Source organism: Chiroxiphia lanceolata, chromosome 7 (genome assembly GCF_009829145.1).
Source record: "Chiroxiphia lanceolata isolate bChiLan1 chromosome 7, bChiLan1.pri, whole genome shotgun sequence".
NCBI classification, from domain to species: domain Eukaryota; kingdom Metazoa; phylum Chordata; class Aves; order Passeriformes; family Pipridae; genus Chiroxiphia; species Chiroxiphia lanceolata.
The window spans coordinates 15153051-15173125 of NC_045643.1; positions in this window are offsets into that span (position 1 = coordinate 15153051).

Genomic DNA, 20075 nt, shown 5'->3' on the forward strand with positions numbered 1-20075 from the left:
TACATCCATACATACTGTCACCGTGTTATAGACAAGTACCAAGTAGGAGGTAGCAGATTCAGATAGCCAACATTAGAGCTAGAACAGCTCAGACTAAAATAAAACCTGTGCTGTTATTGGCAATGGCAGTTATCCAAGGACTGTGATATATTCTTTGTCACTTGCCATTTTAAAATGCTGTTAAGATACTCTGTGTGTTCATCCAAATGAAAGAATGAATCCCAGGAATTCCTATAGCTGGTGTGAAATGGGGACTCAGGCTCCCTTCACCATCCCATCATCCAGGAGTGCACACAGTGAGGTGTAATGCATCAAGTACATTCATTACTCATGTTGCCTATCGAGCAGAGGCAACATTATCAGGACAAGCTCAATAAATACCAGTCCTCATGGATTATCACAACATGTCATGCTACTGAAAACTGAGGTACAAACAAAATCCTTTCTGTGGCAGTTTGTGAATTGGCTCAGCTGCGAACCAAAGTTGTCTTCCTCCCAGTTCAGCATGGGTTACCCAGCTCTGTTGTGTAAGGGAATAGCACTAGGAGCTGCAAAAGACAAAATAAACCAACAGAGAAACTGTGCTGCACCCATAGGTGTGACATATTGCATCTATCTGGATCTGTACTGGTGCTATGGGAAGCACAGAACATGTAGATCCAGATATAGAAAAGGTTACTGTGTCCCCAAAGCACGCGTGTTTTTTTTGTTTGTGACTCCCATCTGTCACAGTAAATCATTTGGGATGTTCTAGAGCTTTGTTTCTCAGAATGTGGAGTATTAACAACTAAAAATCAAGCAGTAGGGAGCATTGTGTGCTTACACTGGGAGTTCTGACTTTACTTTTTCTTTACGGATCTTGTTGGCCCCTTTGTAAATCAATTGTGAGCTGTGGGGGTTTTACATCATCAGACCAGGAAGTAATGTAATTACTTTCAGTTAGTATTGTGTTGCTTATTTGTTTTTGATGCTTCTGTCATTAAAGATACGTAACTAGATCACAAAAAGCTATTGAGATGTTTTAAAATACTGTGTGATGAATACACTGGTAATGTAAGACTTGATGCTGCACTTAGGGAAGTTAATACACAGCGAAGTTGCTTGAAAACTTCCATCTATCTCAGTGAAGCCCTGAGTGCTGAAATGGAGGTAGAAAGCACTTAAAACACCTCTATATCTCCACAGATCTGGCCCTTAATTTATAACTACATTACACAGTAAAATAGGATTAGCCTCCTTATGAGTTCCTTTAGTCTGTTACTGGTCTACAGTTCAGTGTCCTCTCAGAATAGATACAAGAAAGGTATTTGCAGGGTCTCCGAATTCTCAGTGGTTGGTGTCATGGCCAGGTTGTCTCTGCTGCATTTTAGGTTTTAAATGTAGTCCTTATTAATCTGATCAACAAGATTAATAGAAGTGCTATTGGCATTGTTAGGCAAGTTTGTCATCAAGTTATAAGCATTACCTATCACCACAGTATTTTCAGTTTAATGATACGATAACCGAGGGAAGTAACACTACAAGGACAGAAATGTTTGTCTTCAATGATTCTTAACCTGGTTAATACATTATCCTGAAGTGTTAAGGAGCCATATGAGTATCAAAAGTTGATCTTCTCTGTACTCAGTGTTGAATTTCTGGGAAGGATTAATTATTGATTATAGGATAAGTATAGCCTGATAGACCAAAGCAGCCCTTCAGGTCAAAAAAATTATGCCTTTCTAATCTTGTAACTGTTCTTAGAAAAATTAGTAAGTACTTTCTGATGATTTTGTGAATACAATTACTGAAATTAGTAGAAGTCTCAGTATAGATAATACAAGATGCTTTAAAAGAAAATATAATACATGAGAAGCTATATTGTGCTGCAGATTAAAAACTACTTTCAATCCATGCATATGGACATACTGTGCAAGGGAAAGGCTCTGTATAGGAGGAGTTTAGAGGAAGGGAAAAACAAAAAACTGAGGAGGCATATGCAAAAAGGGACTGTTTCTATTTTTCTGTGTAAGCATACAATCACTTACCTCAGAGACTGAGTGCCTGCAAAACAGTCTCTAAATCTTTTGCAGAACATCTGTGCTGGAGATGGGCGGACACAGTCACTCTGAATCAGTTCTGCATTTACTAATTTATTGCCACCTGTGGCAAGTTTATCACATTACTTTTCCCAGAAGGCAAATTATAAGGGCAAAGCACATTGGACATGGCAAATGTATGTGAGGAAGTGTCACTATATTTTATTGTATTGCTGGCACATCTTCTGGTGAATTCAACTCTTGTTTATTCAGGTTGTGTTGTATGTGGGTTTGGATGATGGATAGATCCTCCCACAGGGTCCTACAGAAAACAAACAAAATACTCCACTAAGTATGGAACTGAATTTTACAGGGATAAAATTAAGAAAAGGACACAAGATGCTATTTCCCATCTCCTGATTTAATACTACAGAACAAACTCATCAAATCTCTCTTTTTCTTCAGTGCCTGACTGGCTTTATCCCAGGTACTGTAGATAAGTACTGCAAAACAGGACATATGAAGGTATAAAGAGGTATAGGCCATGAGTTTACAACCTTAATATGCATCAATATACATGTAAAAGAAAAACGTAAACAACCAATAAATGTTGTGATAATAATTGGAAAAAAAATTAGAAGACTCCATAAACCTTCAAATTGGACTATTAATTATAGTTGTAAGTTTATATGTTTATTCTAGCACTTTTGTTAAAAGGCAACACTGTTCCAAAAGACACTGCCTTGTCCAGCCCTCCCTAGTTCCCAGAGTAAAAGCATTTCCTGAAGAAGCAGATGGATTTGTGAAATAATATTTGTCATGCTTTCTTTTCACTGCTTTATTTTTGTCATGTGTTTTTACCTTTCATATTTGCTTCTATTCTATATCCATCGACTGATAAATGACTATTATAAGTCATTATAAGATAAATGGCTATTATATAATTTAAGACAAGAGTCAGCTACATACCACGGAGAAATTTTCTTATACAGACAGAAGATTAAAATGAAAAAGAAAAGAGAAAATAACAGTTTGATCAAAGAACATTCCCCTGTTCAGCTCTTTTACTCTGAGCTGTGTTCAGAAAGGAGTTCACAACATTCAGCTGATAATAAACAAAAGTTCAAAAAATAATAATTTTATTATTGACTTGAAGTAGTATATTTTCAGAAAGCTTTTTTCACAAGTTTTTATTATAGTCATCACAGAAATAACTCCTGGACAAGCTCACATATAGTAAGTTATGTCCAACCAGGATATTGATGGAAATCCCGCTGAGGGTCACTTAGGAAAAAGGATGTTTAGCTGACTCTTTTCTCACAGTGATCTATTTTAGGCAGAGGCTTAATTTATTTTTTTTTTTTATTACTTTACTAGATTCACCCTCTAGAATAATGCGAACATTTCTTGTTTATGTATTTCAACTAAAGAAATTTGAAGTATCTGGTCTGTTTCGGATTCTGCTGATGGAAACAAGCAAAGTCGCATTAATGTGAATCTAAACATGGTTATGCATTGATGTTAAACACATTATTTTATCCTTGTGAAGGGTACATTATGGATTTGTGTTATGGATAAATTTAAACTGTTCATACAGCTACCAACTCACTTCAATGATTGCTTGCAGGCTTGTTTAAGAGAAAGTCACTCTGCGACTTTTGCCCAGGCCGAAGTCTGCTTCTCTTCTCTGTGCTTTGGCAGTGCCTACAATTGAAATTATATATTGTATATTTTTATATGCAACTGATTCTTTTTTCACCGAAAGGCTACTGTAAAGACAGTTTTGCTGAAAGTTCATGCACTATAGGGACATTTTAAAAACAGCTACAATTTGTGTCTGCCATTAACATTACAACATACTTTAAAGAGTGTAAACCTAAAAATAATCACGAAACAGAAATTCGATATAATTTTGATGACATAAGACTATTAAATGTAAATGATGCATTTTTATTTAGGAAAATTTTCAGTGAACAGAACAGTTTCTTCCCAGGCCAAAGAAGGAGAGAGCACAAAATGCAGCACAAATGCACAGAGTGCCTTAAAGTGAGGTATCTGGAAACTGCAGCTGTAGGTGCTCTGGTAGAAGTAAATATTCTGGCCAGTAAATGTGTTGCATCTTTCTGATTGCTCATAAAATGATGCAGATTACATAATATGTTTCGTAATTCATAGGTGAAATCTGACATTTTGACATCCCCAGTCACACATGAGGTTTTTGGTAGCATATTTCTTGAAGTATTTTTCTTTATATTTTCATGGAAATAATTTCTTTATTTTCACCCTGTAAAATTCCTTTTGAACATGTCTGCCTATCCCTTTACCAATGAAGTAAACTGCAGCAGTCAGTGTGCTTGGTAAACTTTTACCAGAGCTAACATTTTCTGTTTGCACTTACAAGAAGACCCTAGGGATTTTAGAAGAGAGTTTTTTTCCCAGGCATTAGCAATACTGTTAACAATTTTTAAACCTTCTGAGGTTTTGTGGCAATCAGATCTTGCTGCTTCTGCTGCTGTGGACAAAAACAGTTAAAAAAATAAAGGAAACATCTAATTATAAAGAAGGGAAACAGCTGAAATAAAGTAAAGACCAAGTACTGTCAAGTGCATAATGCAGGGAAAATTCTTCTTTCTAATTAGCATGATATAAAATTATACTTGGGAAAATGAAAGATAAAACAAAAATAAACTGAAAAAAAGATGGTTTAGTTGGTATCCCTTGAAGTTACTCTATTACAAATAATACCATCTGAACCCTGGGAAGGAATTTGCAGTTTGAACTCAAGCTTTCATAAACTGCAGAGATCCACTGAAAAACAGTGAACACCCACGCTCACTTCATATAATCCATTTCTTCTTTTGAGAAGGCAAGTGGGGATTAGAACCATAACATTCTGATCCAAGGCTCTTCCTAAAAGTTTACTAAGCCTTAGGGAAACTCTTTAAAAGAGCTCAGCTCAGGCCCCGCAGTTCTTGTCTTGAGTGAGAATAGCAAACCTACTCTTGGAGCTTATGTCACACGAAGTAATGTGTTACAGATCACAAATTCTCAATCCACTTATAAAAAAAAGAATCAGTCCATTTTCATGCATTGTTATCACATGCACATGGCACTTCAAATTGGAACAATAAACTGTCAAAGACCTGGAGCATTTAATACCTGATTGAAATAAATTTATAGGTATTTCTTATCTTCTAAAATGTGTCCCTGATCACGGGAATATATTTACTTTAAATATACTTTTTTATATATATATTTTTAATAATGACTCTTGCCTTCTAGTCTCAATTTCCTACAAAAATTATGATAGTAAATGCTCGTTGTTGCAGAAGTTATATGTTTTGCTCTTTTTTTAGTATAAGGCTGAGATGCTGAGAACAAAAACAGGGAACCGTCTCTTGACATCAGCAGTGACATCACATCTTTTTCATGTAGAAATACTTGATTTAGTGATTTACTGGATAGAAGAAAGCACACAGACATTTGAATTAATTCTGTAAGTTCACTATTTTTAAAATGATACCAGAAAGCTCCCTCAGAATTGTTGCCTAAGATACAGTTCTACTAAGAGGTGTAATTCTGTATGTCACCAAACAGTGCAGACTATTTTTATGCTATACATGTCTGAATTTTTTCCCATGTGACTGTGTGGGAGTCCTATAAAAGAGGAATTCTGCAGTGTGTTAAGGTATATTAAAGTTATGAATGATATGAAGAGGAATCCTTAAAATAATTTTCCTTGTTTATTAAGGCATAAGGTACCCAATGCAAGCTACCAGTAAACCCTATTCAGCTAGCTCTTTTTTTAAACTGAATGCCTTATTGCAATTTTTTTTCATTAAAATGCACATCCTTAGCTTACAAAACATTAAATAAATCACCATGTATTTCAAAAAGTTTCTAGACTTCATGAATTCTTAATTAAACACAGATCAGGCTTTGATTAGGACTTCCCTTTCCCCTGAGTTTAGAGGTCAGAACCCATTCAACCTTGGTCTCTCATGCAACAATAAAGAGTCATGTTATTTTCAGTTCCCATTCAGATCCCATTTCAGATCTCATTCCTCTGTAAGCTTTCTGGAGATGAAGCTCGCATGATAGAAATACAAAATAATATTTAAATAGCATTGCATACTTTCTGGAAATATTATCTTCTGATATTTAAGTACATTACTTTTAGACGGATAGCCAAAATAAATTTGCAAAATCTATTTAAGAAACAATAAGTGACATAGAACATTAGAATGACTTTGAAAACCATCAACACAGTGATGGTAAACTTGTATCTGTAATACCTGGAGGAATAAATCTTACCTATTTCTAAAAATAGGTAGGATACTTTTTACTTCATTAATTTTATCACTTTTTCATCTGCCCTCAGGCTTTCAGGCAAACAGCCAAGTGAGTCAAAGGGCAACGTTACATATATCAGTTATAATTCATGGCTTGCTTTCACACAAAAAGATTCATCTGAAGCAGCTAAAGGTGAAATTTGAAGTAACTTGGTTGTGTTACCTTAAATCCCAATGTGTGAATACTGCATTCAGAACAAGTGATTTTAAACAGCATAGAAAGGGATTCATGTGGTTTACTTATTCATGTTCAAAAGACTATTTGAATTCTAGCTTTCCAAATGTTCTTGTGTAAACATTTGATCTTGGCCAGCATAGGGTCTGTAATAGTGTTGGTACAGGTCTCAAAATCACTATGTTTGGGGAGGTGGGAATGGTTTGAAATTGTTCATGAGCCTTGAATAGCCTTGTGAATCCATGTGATTTCCACTGGTTTTTATAACAGTTTTCACTCCCAAATTTAGTTTCATCCTATTTGTTGTACACTGCAATCAGCTGCCACTGAAGTTAACCCAGCCTGGAAGCCAGCAGAGGTATTCATATTTATCTAAAACAACATTTCTGAGATGTATCTCAAGGGAGCCTGTCAGGAGTTACAGATCTGGGTCATATGATTCCATAGATACGAAAAACACAAACAAATACACAAAAACCTAAACCAAAACTGCCAGTTTTATGTTTCCTACTTGCATGGGATGGTTCATGATCTTTTTTTGAAGGAGATGCTTGGATTTTTCACGAACAATATATGGAACCACACTGTTCCTCTGTGATATAACTGTTCTGTATAATTTTGGCTATGCTGAACATCTTTGCTTATGAGAAGTGCCTTATGCCAAGGACAATGGAGTACACAAAAGTCTTCCCTGGGAAGCTGTGAAGGTCACAGCAGGCATACTATTTCTGACATAAATCAAAGATAGGCCATGGAAACTTAAATTGATACAACTTTCACCTTCCCACTGGCACATCTTGCTATTACGACACTATCTTCACCCCAGTGTAACACAAATTGCTTCCTTTTTGCCTCTCTGCATACAATCCTTTGTTAAAAGTCCCTGTACTATTATGTTCATTATTTTCTTATTCTTTCTTTGTGTGTCTGCTTCATAGCAGGGATTCACTTTCTAGGTTTATTTAAACTCTTAATTAACAAGGTGGAAAGGAACACAGTCAAAGCGAAACGAACTAGCTGTTTGTGATGGCATGGGGTCCTTCTGTGTCAGCAGACTTCCTCTACTTTTTTCTGTATGAGAAAAAGTTATTTTTTATTAAGAAAGGTATTATATTCCTGCTGATAGTCAGGTATAGTATACAAAATATATTCTCTTAAGAGTTGGTAAATACACCCCTCTCCCCTCTATTTTGTAATCTCGGTGCCACCTTGGTTCTTCAGTCTGAGCAGTCTATATTCAGAGTAATTGATCTACATCAGGACAGTTAATCCTAGCCTCCTATTAGGATACAAAGGAGAACATAGAGGTGATTATTTCCTGCCAGCGCGCTTATGTGAGTGCCTATTGCTAGCCACCATATCAGTTATATACTGGAGAAATGTTAATTAATGTTAATGTTTCTCACCCTATTTAAATATTATTCATTCTTTATAGTCCATACCATTCTTCTAGAAGTTAGGAAAGAAAAGAAGTGCTATGTTTTTCTGCATTTTTCTACAAGTAGCGAGAGTTTTCTTCAAACACTATTTTTTTTTTTAAACAAGATTGTTTTCATATAAAGGTATCTAGATGTTAATGGAAAGGAGACTAAACAGAATTTAATGCAAAAGGATCAAATTAGGGGAGGGTAGGGACTCCTAGAAGCAAAACATCAAAACATCATCCCAGGCCTTCCTCTAATTTGGTGGCAGATTTTAATACATTTTTCTCTGGAGTCTCACAAGGGCTTCCAATTAATAATTTCTTCACAGTAAAACACAGAAAATTTCAATAAACGCAAAACAAACTCAGTGTGTCATGTTTATTTGTACCAGTGCTGTCAAGAAAGAAAAATACATGGCTGTGAATTCCCTTGTGCATTTCTGTTGAAACCAGAAACAGTGGCAGCTATGTTACTCTGAAAGAACTTTTGTTTTTATCTGGGACTCTCACATTTACTGCCTCCTCTTCCTGTTCAGTTAAACCACACCCAGTCAATTCATTTCTTTTCAGTTTCTGTAACATTCTTTAGCTTTTAAATATTCAGGGAAAGGTTGCTTTTTGTTTTCGCCATGGCTTACTATCCTGAAATACTTCTCTCTTTTTCTCCCTGTAATGAATACGTGACAGGGACCATGTTTGTTTGGATTTAAAATGACAGGCAAGGAATCATGTTTCATGATGCTAAAATACACTTCCCCCTTTCCACTTCTCAATTTTTTATAGGAATGGGGTCATGGTAAAAGTTTAGTGGCTAAATAAGGGGCAGATACCAACTTCCTATCCTGTATATCAATCACTGGGTAAATCAGATTATTTCTTATGTGGAGATGTCACCTGTTTATTTCTAACAGATATGACTCATATGCTCTCGCACCCTAAGCTTCAGAGTTGACCTAGGGAGACTGCCTCCAAGGAGAGGGCAGCTACACTCAGTTAGCCAGGTGCCAACTGGTAAAATTGTCTTTTAAAAACTAATTGACTCTGACATTAGACAGCAACTAACCTCCTCAAGTTTCTGGATGTCAGTTAGATAAGCAGGGGGGTATTTTGCAAGAGATAGTTCAGTGTAGCGTTCAGCTAAGCCAGAACAACTCTACTGAGAAAATAAAATCACAGAAAATATTAATTTTCTGTATTAAGTTGTAAGACACTCAAGAGTTTAGCTGTGGAAGTGGCTCCCACAGCACCCATTTGTCCCTCATGACTGTGTGATACAAGTTAGTACAAGGGAAAAGACAGTTTTTGTGCCAAAATGAGAGGAACTCAGCCCCTGAACATTTATCATCACATAGCACTGACATTCCCTTATTGTACTGTGGAGATTAGAAAGCAATTCCTCAAGACTCACGTTTAAACAGCCACATAGCGGTTCCTGTCTATTTTTGTGGTGGTTGCAAGGCAAATAAACATGGAGCTATGGGAAAGGTCCTCAAGGAGCCCCATCAGTGGAAAAATGCTGTGCGGTTTTAGCTGGGTTACATGAGTATAGAGGGAGCACTTCGCTTTACCTCAGTAGCAAGAATTAGCTGCTAGAAAAAACATTCCTTTAAGCAATCTGGAGGGAAGTTTTTCTTTTCTCTGTTTCAGAGTCTCCAAATCTCACACAATTACCCAGAGAGTCATGTGCGTTTCTGATACACATGTGAGCTTGAGCTATCCTGGTTTGCTGGGCTGAAATACTGTCAACCCAAGCATTGTGCTTTAGTCCTCCAGCCTAAGCAGTCTTAAAACCCATTTGAATTGCACTGAAACAACTTTGTAATCTCTGGAAGCGTGTCTTTAAAAGCCTGCTAAGAGCTGGCAAAGATGCAAACTCGCTGACTCTCTAGAGAATATTAATAGCATATCTCAAGCACGATTGTGTCTGTGTTTCCTCAATTTACTTTTCATAGTTAAAGGTCAATAACTGAAATTAGGGCAAAAGTGTGCTTGCAAGCAGCAAAACATAGTAGATATATAAATTCTTCTTAAAATCAGTTTCAAGTACATCGAAGTCCTAATTAATGCCTAGTGTAAGTGCATTATGTTTCCTTCTCTTGGCCAAAATGTGTTGCTTCATTGCTGTAACCAAGGAAAAGAAAATTGATGGCATCAGGAACACGATTTTAAAACAAAATGAATATCCTCTTGTGTTTATATTTCTTAGTGCTGTTTTTAAGGAAGATACTGCCTGTTCTCAGAAAGTTCTGGGCAGGAAAATATGTGTGTTTGGGATGGGGCAGATGGGACACGTCCCCCAGAAGTGTTTTAGCTGCAGTTTGTCACCTTTATACTGCACAGCTCATCGCACTGGGAGGTGTAGTTGTGCCTTCCACAGGTGCAGCAGTCTGCCTTCCTTGCAAAAGAGTGCTCCCATAGTCTTCGTAAGCATGAGGACTTGATTGGTGGTGAAAATGGCATATAGTATTTCTGTTACAAACAAACTAGTGACAAGTTGTTTTTTAAAAGAATTCCATTCAAATGAAATTTTCAGGAATACTGGATTTTGAATATTATTAACAGTGACCAACCTCACAGCCTCTGCAGAGATTCCCAAAACTCTTTCTTGATTTAATAATTAAGCTGAACTAACATTACTAGGACTGAATCCTTGCCACAGGTGCGGTGGAAAGTGTCCTTAAAAGTCTGTATCAGTAATTACATGTCTCAATATAATATCTTTCAAAAAAAGACTTAAGTACAAGACCATCTTACATAAATTGTTCCATGTATTGTGGCTTGTTCCTTCTCATTTAGTCATACACCTGTTTAAGTGTTTCATGAGCATGATTGAAATGCCCATGAAAATGCTGCAATGAATTTTACTTTTTGCAATAATTGAATTATTTGCATCTAATCAAAGTATTCTTTCATTTTATATAAATATTAATTAAGTAATATTTGTCTTGTGCTAACATATGTTATTGGCTGCTGGTAGTTGACACAACAGGTGGGCATGTCATTTTATGCCACTCTTCTCTATTAATAACCTAGAAACTCATCATTCTTATTGAAAAATGCACGGACTTAAAAACAATTGCTATTTCAACCCTACAGAAGATTCCATGAATACCCTACATTTAGAAGTCAGCTAATAGAATCAGTGTCTCAGTTAATGGCTATGGATAAGTGAGAATGTCAGGTCATGAATTAGTGTTGATCTGGATTCACTCTGTCAAACACAATTATCTTATGGCAATGTGAAACTGCTGATGGGATAATCAAGTTCTTACCTTCAAACCAAACTATTTAAATTGGAAATGTAAAGAGTGTCTGTAAAATAAATATTTTAAAAATATCACGGATCATCCAAATTGCTGCATTTCATACAGTTCAGCAGAGATTTTTAGCTTTCTTTTTCCTCTCTCTTTCATGTGTTTACCAAACTGTTACAAAACATATGCACTATTTTTGAGGAAAAAAAACACAAGCCAAGCAGACGGATCTATTCATGATCAGAATGCAATGGCCTTCATTATATTCCAGTTTGCTTATAAGTGACTGATAGAGAGTTAGCAGATGGTGTTTTCTTTCACCCCTTCGCCTTCCTCTTATTTAATTACTCCAACTTAGTTTATGTGCTGGCTCTATAGTGCCTAATAAGCATGTATTTTTGTAAGATCATCGCTTCTATGATCTCCAAATTCATCAATGCTTAATCTACCCTCATTCAAATGTCTTAGACCATGTATTTAAGCTATACATTTAAGATCAGCCCAGCCTGACCTCTTATAGTTTATGTTGCTCTTGGATGTTCTTCCATCAAATGAATAACCTAGCATCCACCTAGGAAGCTGTGGGACCTGTAGAAAATGAGTCTGGGAAGTCACGTGTTATACTTAAGTGTCCTTCCAAGCAGCAACAGCTGTGGTTAGTGGTGTCACAGAGGGGCTCTGTAGTTTGCCTCACTAGGCTGTGATGGGCCTTCTTAGTCTGGGAGGGCTGTTTTCTCCAGGCTGATACATGGCCAGGCAGGAAGAAAGCTTGCAGACACAATGCTCTGGAGCTGTACAGAGAGAACACTACCTCCATTTGACATGGTAATTAAAATACATGCTGTTATTTGTAAATCAGAACAGTTACATTGCTATTCACATAACAATCCTTTCTTCTTCCCCAGTCTCTAATTTTGTTCTAACTCCAACCATTCAAAACATATCTGGACAAGATTTATAGTGGGCCCTGACTCTTGTCTGATGATGCTTCTTTCCCTCCAAAGTCAGTTCTGTTTCAAAACCAAATATTTCTCATACCTAGTACCTCATCAGCAACTCTTTCTACCAAAAATATTAGTTCCAGTCTTGGTGGATTTACATCAAGTTGCGACTTCTGAAAGCCCTCTCTGGTCCAGAGCCTGATGGAGCATGGCTCAAGGGGCATCCCAGAGTGGAGGTTCCTCTTTAACAGAAAACCACAACATAACAATTTACTCATGGTTGAGAAGACTGAGATTGGGAAGGCATGAAAGGCATGGGACAAACAGAGTCCCTTTTCATCTGCTTTTTCCTCTGTAAAAGCTCAAGAAAGGGAAATTGTTCAGACAGGAACATATACAACTCCTAGGCCTGTCTCCCCAGTCTGCTGCCTCCATTGCAGTGTGGTAGATCTGGGTGTGCAGCAGTTAAAGGAAGAGGTTTTGTGTCCCCTGATTGCTTTAACTTTACCATTCTGTCCTTTTAACAGAATTTCCCTGAGATCAGAAATTCAGCTACAAGTTCATTTTAAAGCACCAGTAAACATGATACTAACATAATTGGTTTTCCCTATTGCCAGGAAGAATTCAGAACTAGCACACTCACAGCACATAAATTCTGAAGAATTGATATTTGCTAAGTGATCTACTAGAGGACATCAAAGACATAACTAAACTATGCCTTTGTATTGAATTAAAATCAAGAGATCATTTTATTTTCTTCTTTGATCTGTTGTAGCACTCATCTATGTAGCACAAGCGAATTTAGTGATATAGAAACTATGAAGAGATTTATTGGATGAAATGAATAACAGTATTTGTCTCTATGTGGCATGCATTATTTATGTCCACTACAAATGTTCAGCAGATAAATTCTGCTTGTTTCCATTAAAGGTTCGGATTTCTGGAACTAACCAAGTCCTTTCAGCAGCAATATTGTGTTCCAGGACATCTGAACTTCTGGAATATTTGGAAGTTTATTCTTCTGATTTGCAATTTAGAAGGCTGAGAGAGAATGACATTGGTTTATTTTTCTCTTAGGTGCACTTTAGGCATCTGGAGATTACCAGACAGAAAAAACAGTGTGGGTTTTTTTTTCTTTTCTCCTGACTTCATGTTACTTCTGAGATAAAGAAAAGAACTATAAAGACAGTGGTTTAGAAATGCTTACAAGATGTGACTCCAATCCCTTTGAGAACTCCAGATGTTCCAGTAAGCTGGATTTCTGGGTTGTTTCCACCTCAACAGGGATATCATGGCCCCACATAGTATCCGTGATCTGGTTCATCATGGTTAAAGACAGAGTTTTAGGTTTCTTGCCCAGTTTATTCATGACTCAGTCACTACAAGCCCTTTGGATAAGCATTTCACACAGTGTGTGTGAGGTTCAGCTCTAAGGACAGCGTTACACTGCATTAATCCAATGACTTTAATACCTCTACTACTATCTTACAGCGATGTAGCTGAGAGTGAATCAGGCTGAAGATTTTGCTTATAGGTGATTCCACTATTTTTATGAGGCCCTGCAGGCTCTAATTCTTTGCACCATGTGGGAGCCTTCCATGAATACAGAGTACCATCTGTGCTTGGGTCTCATTCCTTAAAGAAACATTTAGCTTTCTATTCATCCTTTCTGCATTCCTGGGGCTGAGCAGTGTGCGAGTGTGTTACCCCTTCCTCCCTTGTGTCACCAGAGTTTATTGATCAGCCTCAGGACTAAAAACACAGCAGAGAGCCCTGCTGTTTCCAGTAGCTGTTGCCTATCTTTTGAAGCAGAGATGAATGTTTGAGCCGTAATGTATTCTTTCAACACAAGAGTATTAACCTATTGTGAAAAATAAATGCAAGTGATTCTCAAACTGGGAGGAGAAAAGGCATTGGAGCATCAGAAAGCTTGCACACCGAGCCTTTTGCTTCAGCTCTTGCAGCCTGAGCCTGTTGTATCTCTGACTAATTCTCTCCCTGTTCACCATAGGAATACTAATTGCCAGATGAAGCTCTTTGTTCAGCTAATGCTCTAATTGTTGCTTAGAAGAGGACTTGTCTTTTGCACTCATTTATTCCTAAGCAAACATGAAACTTTATTTCTGTGGTTGAGTCCGGAGAGCTCAGAGTTATAAAGTTACTGAAATTACAAGACCAGAGTCACGGGGTCAAAAAAAACCCCAAACCACTACATTCTTTCTGTAGCAGGTTGTTCAACTCCAGATATGTAACATTTTGCCTTACGTCATAGGTGAGCTGTGACAGTATCAAGTACCTTGCATCATTCTACTGTGACACCAAAACCACAAGACATCTGGAGTTTCACTATGAACGAGAATCCATGAAGTTCAGGCACACATCACAGTCACATTTGACCCACCAGCACTAAACCACAGGAGCTTATAAAAGCTACCTGAAAACAAGAAACACTAAAACAGAAAGACACAATCTAAATATAGGTCAGCTTATGAATGGAATAGATTTTTGAGTTGCCTATGTTTTGATTTATATCTGTCTAGCCTGTACTTGAACGGAAAAATTTAAAAGAGATCTTTGATGTTCATGGCAGCATACCTATTCTGCAGCACACTAAGAACAAAAGCAACTATTTGGACATAAGTTAAACTTCTTCAGCTTTTTCAGTGATTGGATTTGTGATATTCTACATGAATCCAAGAACACACAGTAGCACAACACACACACACAAAAATACACCTGGGCTAATAAATAAATTAATTGATTTTTAAAATGTCCTAGTTTCTCATGTGAAAAAACACACATAGCTATGTAAGACAGAACAGAAGTAGAGGAGATATGTACCACTACAAACAGGTCAATAAACTGCTGCCATATTATATGTAAGGATAAATCCAATCCAGGAGAGAGTCACATAAGTAACTAAGAATTCAGAGGTTTTTTGTACCTGAAGGCACTTCCTGGATATTTTTGATACGTTAGAGAGGACTCCTCAGTTCATGCTCTGCTGACTGCAGTCCCAGGCATGGAAGCTACCAGGTGTCATCCATTCATGAAGACTAAAATGTTCTAATGAAAAGCAAAGTATTTTTTTAATGTCTGTTGATAGCATAAAATAAAGCAAGACAAATATAGATATATCCTGCTGATAAACTGAGTAGTTCATCTCAGAGCTAGTTACAGTACATAATAAAAATCCTACCAATTTCTTTTACAGAAATGTTTCTTCCTCTCTGACCTACCAAACCTTTGAGCATTAGACTGATCTGATTTCCCTTTTCATGACTTTTCAAACCTTGACAGTACCTTTAAGTTTCTTTTATGTGGTCAGGCTTCTTATGATATTATGTAACTCCTGTGGTGTTATCCCAGATTTGCTCAGGGTGTGACTCAGTTTGTGGCTGTATCAGCTTTGCTTCTAAACAACTCGGTGTGAATGTTGGCTACTGCAACCACTCATTTCCAAACATAAAACTGCATGTCCTGACTGTACTGTGGGAACAAAGGAGGTGGCTGTGGAAGAAGCCCTGTAAGGACAGCAATCATTATGCTTCCAAGTGCTTGCTGTGCCTGACCAAAAATGTTAGAAAATTCGTTAGTTTTACCACTACTTCTGCTCTTTATGAAGTATGAATTACTGATTAATGAACATCAATCTGTTCCAGCTACATCCTACACCCCATATGGCATATAAAAACCCCTCTTTAAATAAAGTTATAAAAAGAGATCTACCAAATCATAGCCCAACCCATGACTAAAGCAGGGGTTTTATCCATTATCTCATGACTTATTACATTATTCAAAATAGTTTTATAAGTGACTAACAAGGATTCAGATGCTTCTTTGGGAGACTGCCACATTCCCAAAAACTGTTAGCAGATTTTCACAGATATTCAAAGCAATTATTTCTTCCTTTATAGTAGACATTGATATTGAGTCCAGAAAGAACAATAATAGGTAAGATCCACAAAACATGTTCTACATAAACCAAAAATTCCCTGTTCTGAAAATAATTTAACAAATAAGGAGAATGGTGTTCTCTAAATTTATCAGTGATGATTGGACCACATTAGATTATAGAATACTAGAATGGTTTGGGTTGGAGGGGACCTTAAAAGATGACCTAGTTTTGACTCCACCACCCTGGGCAGGGACACCTTTCACTAGACCAGGTTGCTGAAAGCCCCATCCAGCCTGGCCTTGAAGATGGGCTTCCTTCCAGTAATGCAGTTATGTCTCTGGTAGCTTACAGGACACTTCTTTTTCCCACTTAATGCCTTCTTTCTCAACAACGCCCAGAGCCATGTTACTGACAGTCTTTGGCATATGACAAAATAACAGCTGTTAACAAGAGCATTTCTACCTCAGTTATGCATAAAGGAGGAATGGAAATAAAGTAGCTGGGAGCTGTTTGAAGACCCAGAGCACGCTACTAGACACATATGGAATGAGATATAGCTCTCCTGAGCTTGGGACCAATTGTCCTAGGCTCCTGATTGTCCAGACTGGAACTGCCACTTCCCTCTCTTCTGCTTTCCAGGTCTGTGCCAAAGAAGCCAGGGCATGGTGAGAGGTGGGTTGACTGTCACAAACATCTCCTTACCTGTGCACAATGGAATCCAAATAAAGCATGAACCTGGCTGTAGGAACTCAAAGCTTTGCCAGGTCAGACACAGCCTTGATATCTTACCTGTGTTGTTATGCTTCTGTCCTTAAGTTTATGGGGGTGGGATTTTAAAACACTCAGGCAAAGAAATCCAGCACCAAATATAACCAAAAGCCAGGGATTCATTCAATAATTCAAACCCCACATAAAAATTGTTTTCAAAGAATGGGAACAAATGTGACTATTAGCAGAGGCTGTCAGTTTTGCATAGGATACATCTAAAGCAGATTAAATCAGCAAGTAAACACGTACAGGGCATAGATACATTCAGTCTTGTTCATGCCAAACTCCAGTCAAAAAAAAAAAAAGTTATTATAAGCTGAATAAAGGGCAGAGTTTTTTGGATAGTGTTCACTTACCTATATGCTACGACTTTGATTGGGGTTTATGGACTGGTTGGTTTTTGTTTGATTTTTTATTTTTTTGGTTTCTGACTTTTTCAAAAAATACAGGGTCACTAAACTCAAGTGTTTTCTGTCCTCCACAAAGATCCCTTAAAATTATAGATTATTTTCTCTCTTTCAAGTATTAATTTGATTTTCAAAATTATATATACATACACATATTCCATAATCGTTGCTTTTTCTATAAGACTGGAAAGACCTTCAGGTGATATATAGATCATGTATGACTTACCCTGGACAGGGGACATAAGGTACTTATCAAAATTCAGCCCTGCTATTGCCTCTCCTTTTATTCCTGTCCACTATAGCGAAAAGCTTTGTATGCCCTTCCAGTAAAGGACGTAAGGCTGGCTAGCAGTCAGTGTGACAGAAGGAAAGCAGTGCAGCAGAAAATTGGATAACAGGATAAAAAACACGAGGACCACAGGAAGCCCATCAAAACTGCCTCCTCTTGTCAAAAACCAGACAAGTGACAAGTACAAATATAAAGTATTATCCACAATTCAGTATTTCTAATGATATCACAATTACAATCCTGCTTCCTATAGGCAACCACTTAACTTTTTAGGCTTGACCTTACAATCGCAAACCAAATGTGGTGTGACAAAACAAATCTGTGGAAGAATTGTTTGCAGTCAGACATCTGACTATACAGTTCCAAGCTAACTTTTTTTTTGCTATTTTCCCTGCGAAAAAAAAAGTGTTTAAAGAGTATCATTCAGTCAGTGATCCAAAAAACATGTTGACTTAAGACCATGTACATATTTAGTGATTCCAGATCGTGCATTGGAGTCAGGCAATTTAAATTGTCTGCCAACAGTTCAAGACTGTGGCTAATTCATTACTCACACATCTCTAGTTGGAGTACTAATTTAAACTCATGTGTGTCATATTAATTGTAATCTTGTTTCAAAGTGACAAGATAAATTTCTCAAGGTACATAATATATTATGGACATAGGTCAAAACAAATGAGTGTCTAAAACAGATTAACACTAAATACATGCAATATGTCATGTTTGTAAATTAAGAAAGGATAAATTACATTAACATTTAACAGATTGTTCATTATACTTCATCTATGCTTAGGCTTAAGTACACTAACAGGTACTTTTCCTGTACATAAGGTCTCCTTAAGCAACTCATACGGAATATTTAGAATCGCATACTTGAAATATAGAAGCAGCAGTTCACAGATCCTACAAAGAAAAGTACACAGTGCTACAGGATAAACAAAACTGGCATCCTGGTTGTAGTTTTCTTGATTTATTCTTATCATTAGTAGAAGTGTTACAGAAAAATTCAAACATATTCCCTGCTTTTCTGCTTCTTTCCTGTCACAAGATTACTCAAACACGTTGGAGACAAGTGGTTTAATTTAAAAGTAGTCCTCGAGCTTTTCCCAACAAGGAAAGCTTTGAGCTGCTTCATCAGTTCAAGCACCTGAGCAATACAATGTCATTGCTCTCACAGAGTTCTGTGTCCTGCATCCACAACAGCCACCGTCACGTGGGAACAACCAGCTTCGAGGACGTGCACTGCCTCTAGTTCCCTTTGCCAGGTTCACAAACTCATGGGAACAGCTTTGAGAGTGCTCCTAGATAAAAACCAATGAAGGTGTACAAGGAATGAGATGTAACTGCTCCTGTGACAGCAGAATTTGATCTACCAAGAATGTTGATTAATATTCCTATTGTCACAAACATACTGAAATGAAAGAACAAATTTCTATATTCAGTAATGCTTAGAAATGGGATCTTTTGTAAAAAGCTGTATGTATGTTACCTGTATCCAAAATATGGGTTCATTATTCATTATAGGAAGATATTTTACACTTCAGTTGCTCTCCAGTTTTCTGGTTTGATACTATCATTTAAATAAACTTTAAAATACATTTTCCTTTTCTGGGGACTGTTCTCCCAAATGCATTATTCAGTTACAAAGTTAATTCCAAAGAAAGCTGGATTAGGAGTCCAGTTCACACAGAATTTATCAGACAAAAAAAAAAGAAAAACAGTTATTATATCACAGTAAATAATTATTTCATATCATTGTAACTACATCTGCACTAAAATTTCTGCTCACTTAGTTTTATTTCTCACCAAAATTTACATATAGACCAGCTCCCCTACACTTTCAAAAGCAGTTATAATCCTGTTGATTCAATGAATCTGTCTATATAGCTAAAAATAAGTAAGTATGAAGCCTTAATACAACTCACATTTCAACAGATTTAGTGAAAACAGTAAATATTTCAGGTTGAAATCACTGATCATGCTGATTTTCTCAGACATACTGTGGGTTTTTTCCCCTTGTTATGTAAGGATTCCATTGATAGACTGAATAATAATAAAATTAGACTTAATTCCAGATGACATTTTAATTCATTTAATTTTAGTCACTCTGATGATAACGCTGTAACACTGCTTTCAGATAAAGAAAGTCTACTGAGAATTATGTACTGAATGGAGGCTTTTCTATCAGTAACTTTTGATATCATATATCTATTTATTTCTACAGAAGACTGCTGTAGTCTCACACACTTTAATTACTGCCATTTAAAGACAATAATTTAAATTTCATTGCTTTTGCCATGTAAATGTCATTCCTTATCTAAATAAGGTCAGACATTTAGATATATTTGTTTTGATATACATGTCATCTATATTCCATTTCACTGTATTTCATCTCTCTCTTAAGGCATCGTGATGCTTCTCATCCTGCTTTGCTATCCACCCTGACATTTGTCAGTAGGATAGCAGCACTGTCAACACAATTCATGTATCAGTCACTGGTCACTGTCATTTCCTGCTATTTCCAAACCCCTTTTTTCAAAAAGCTACAAA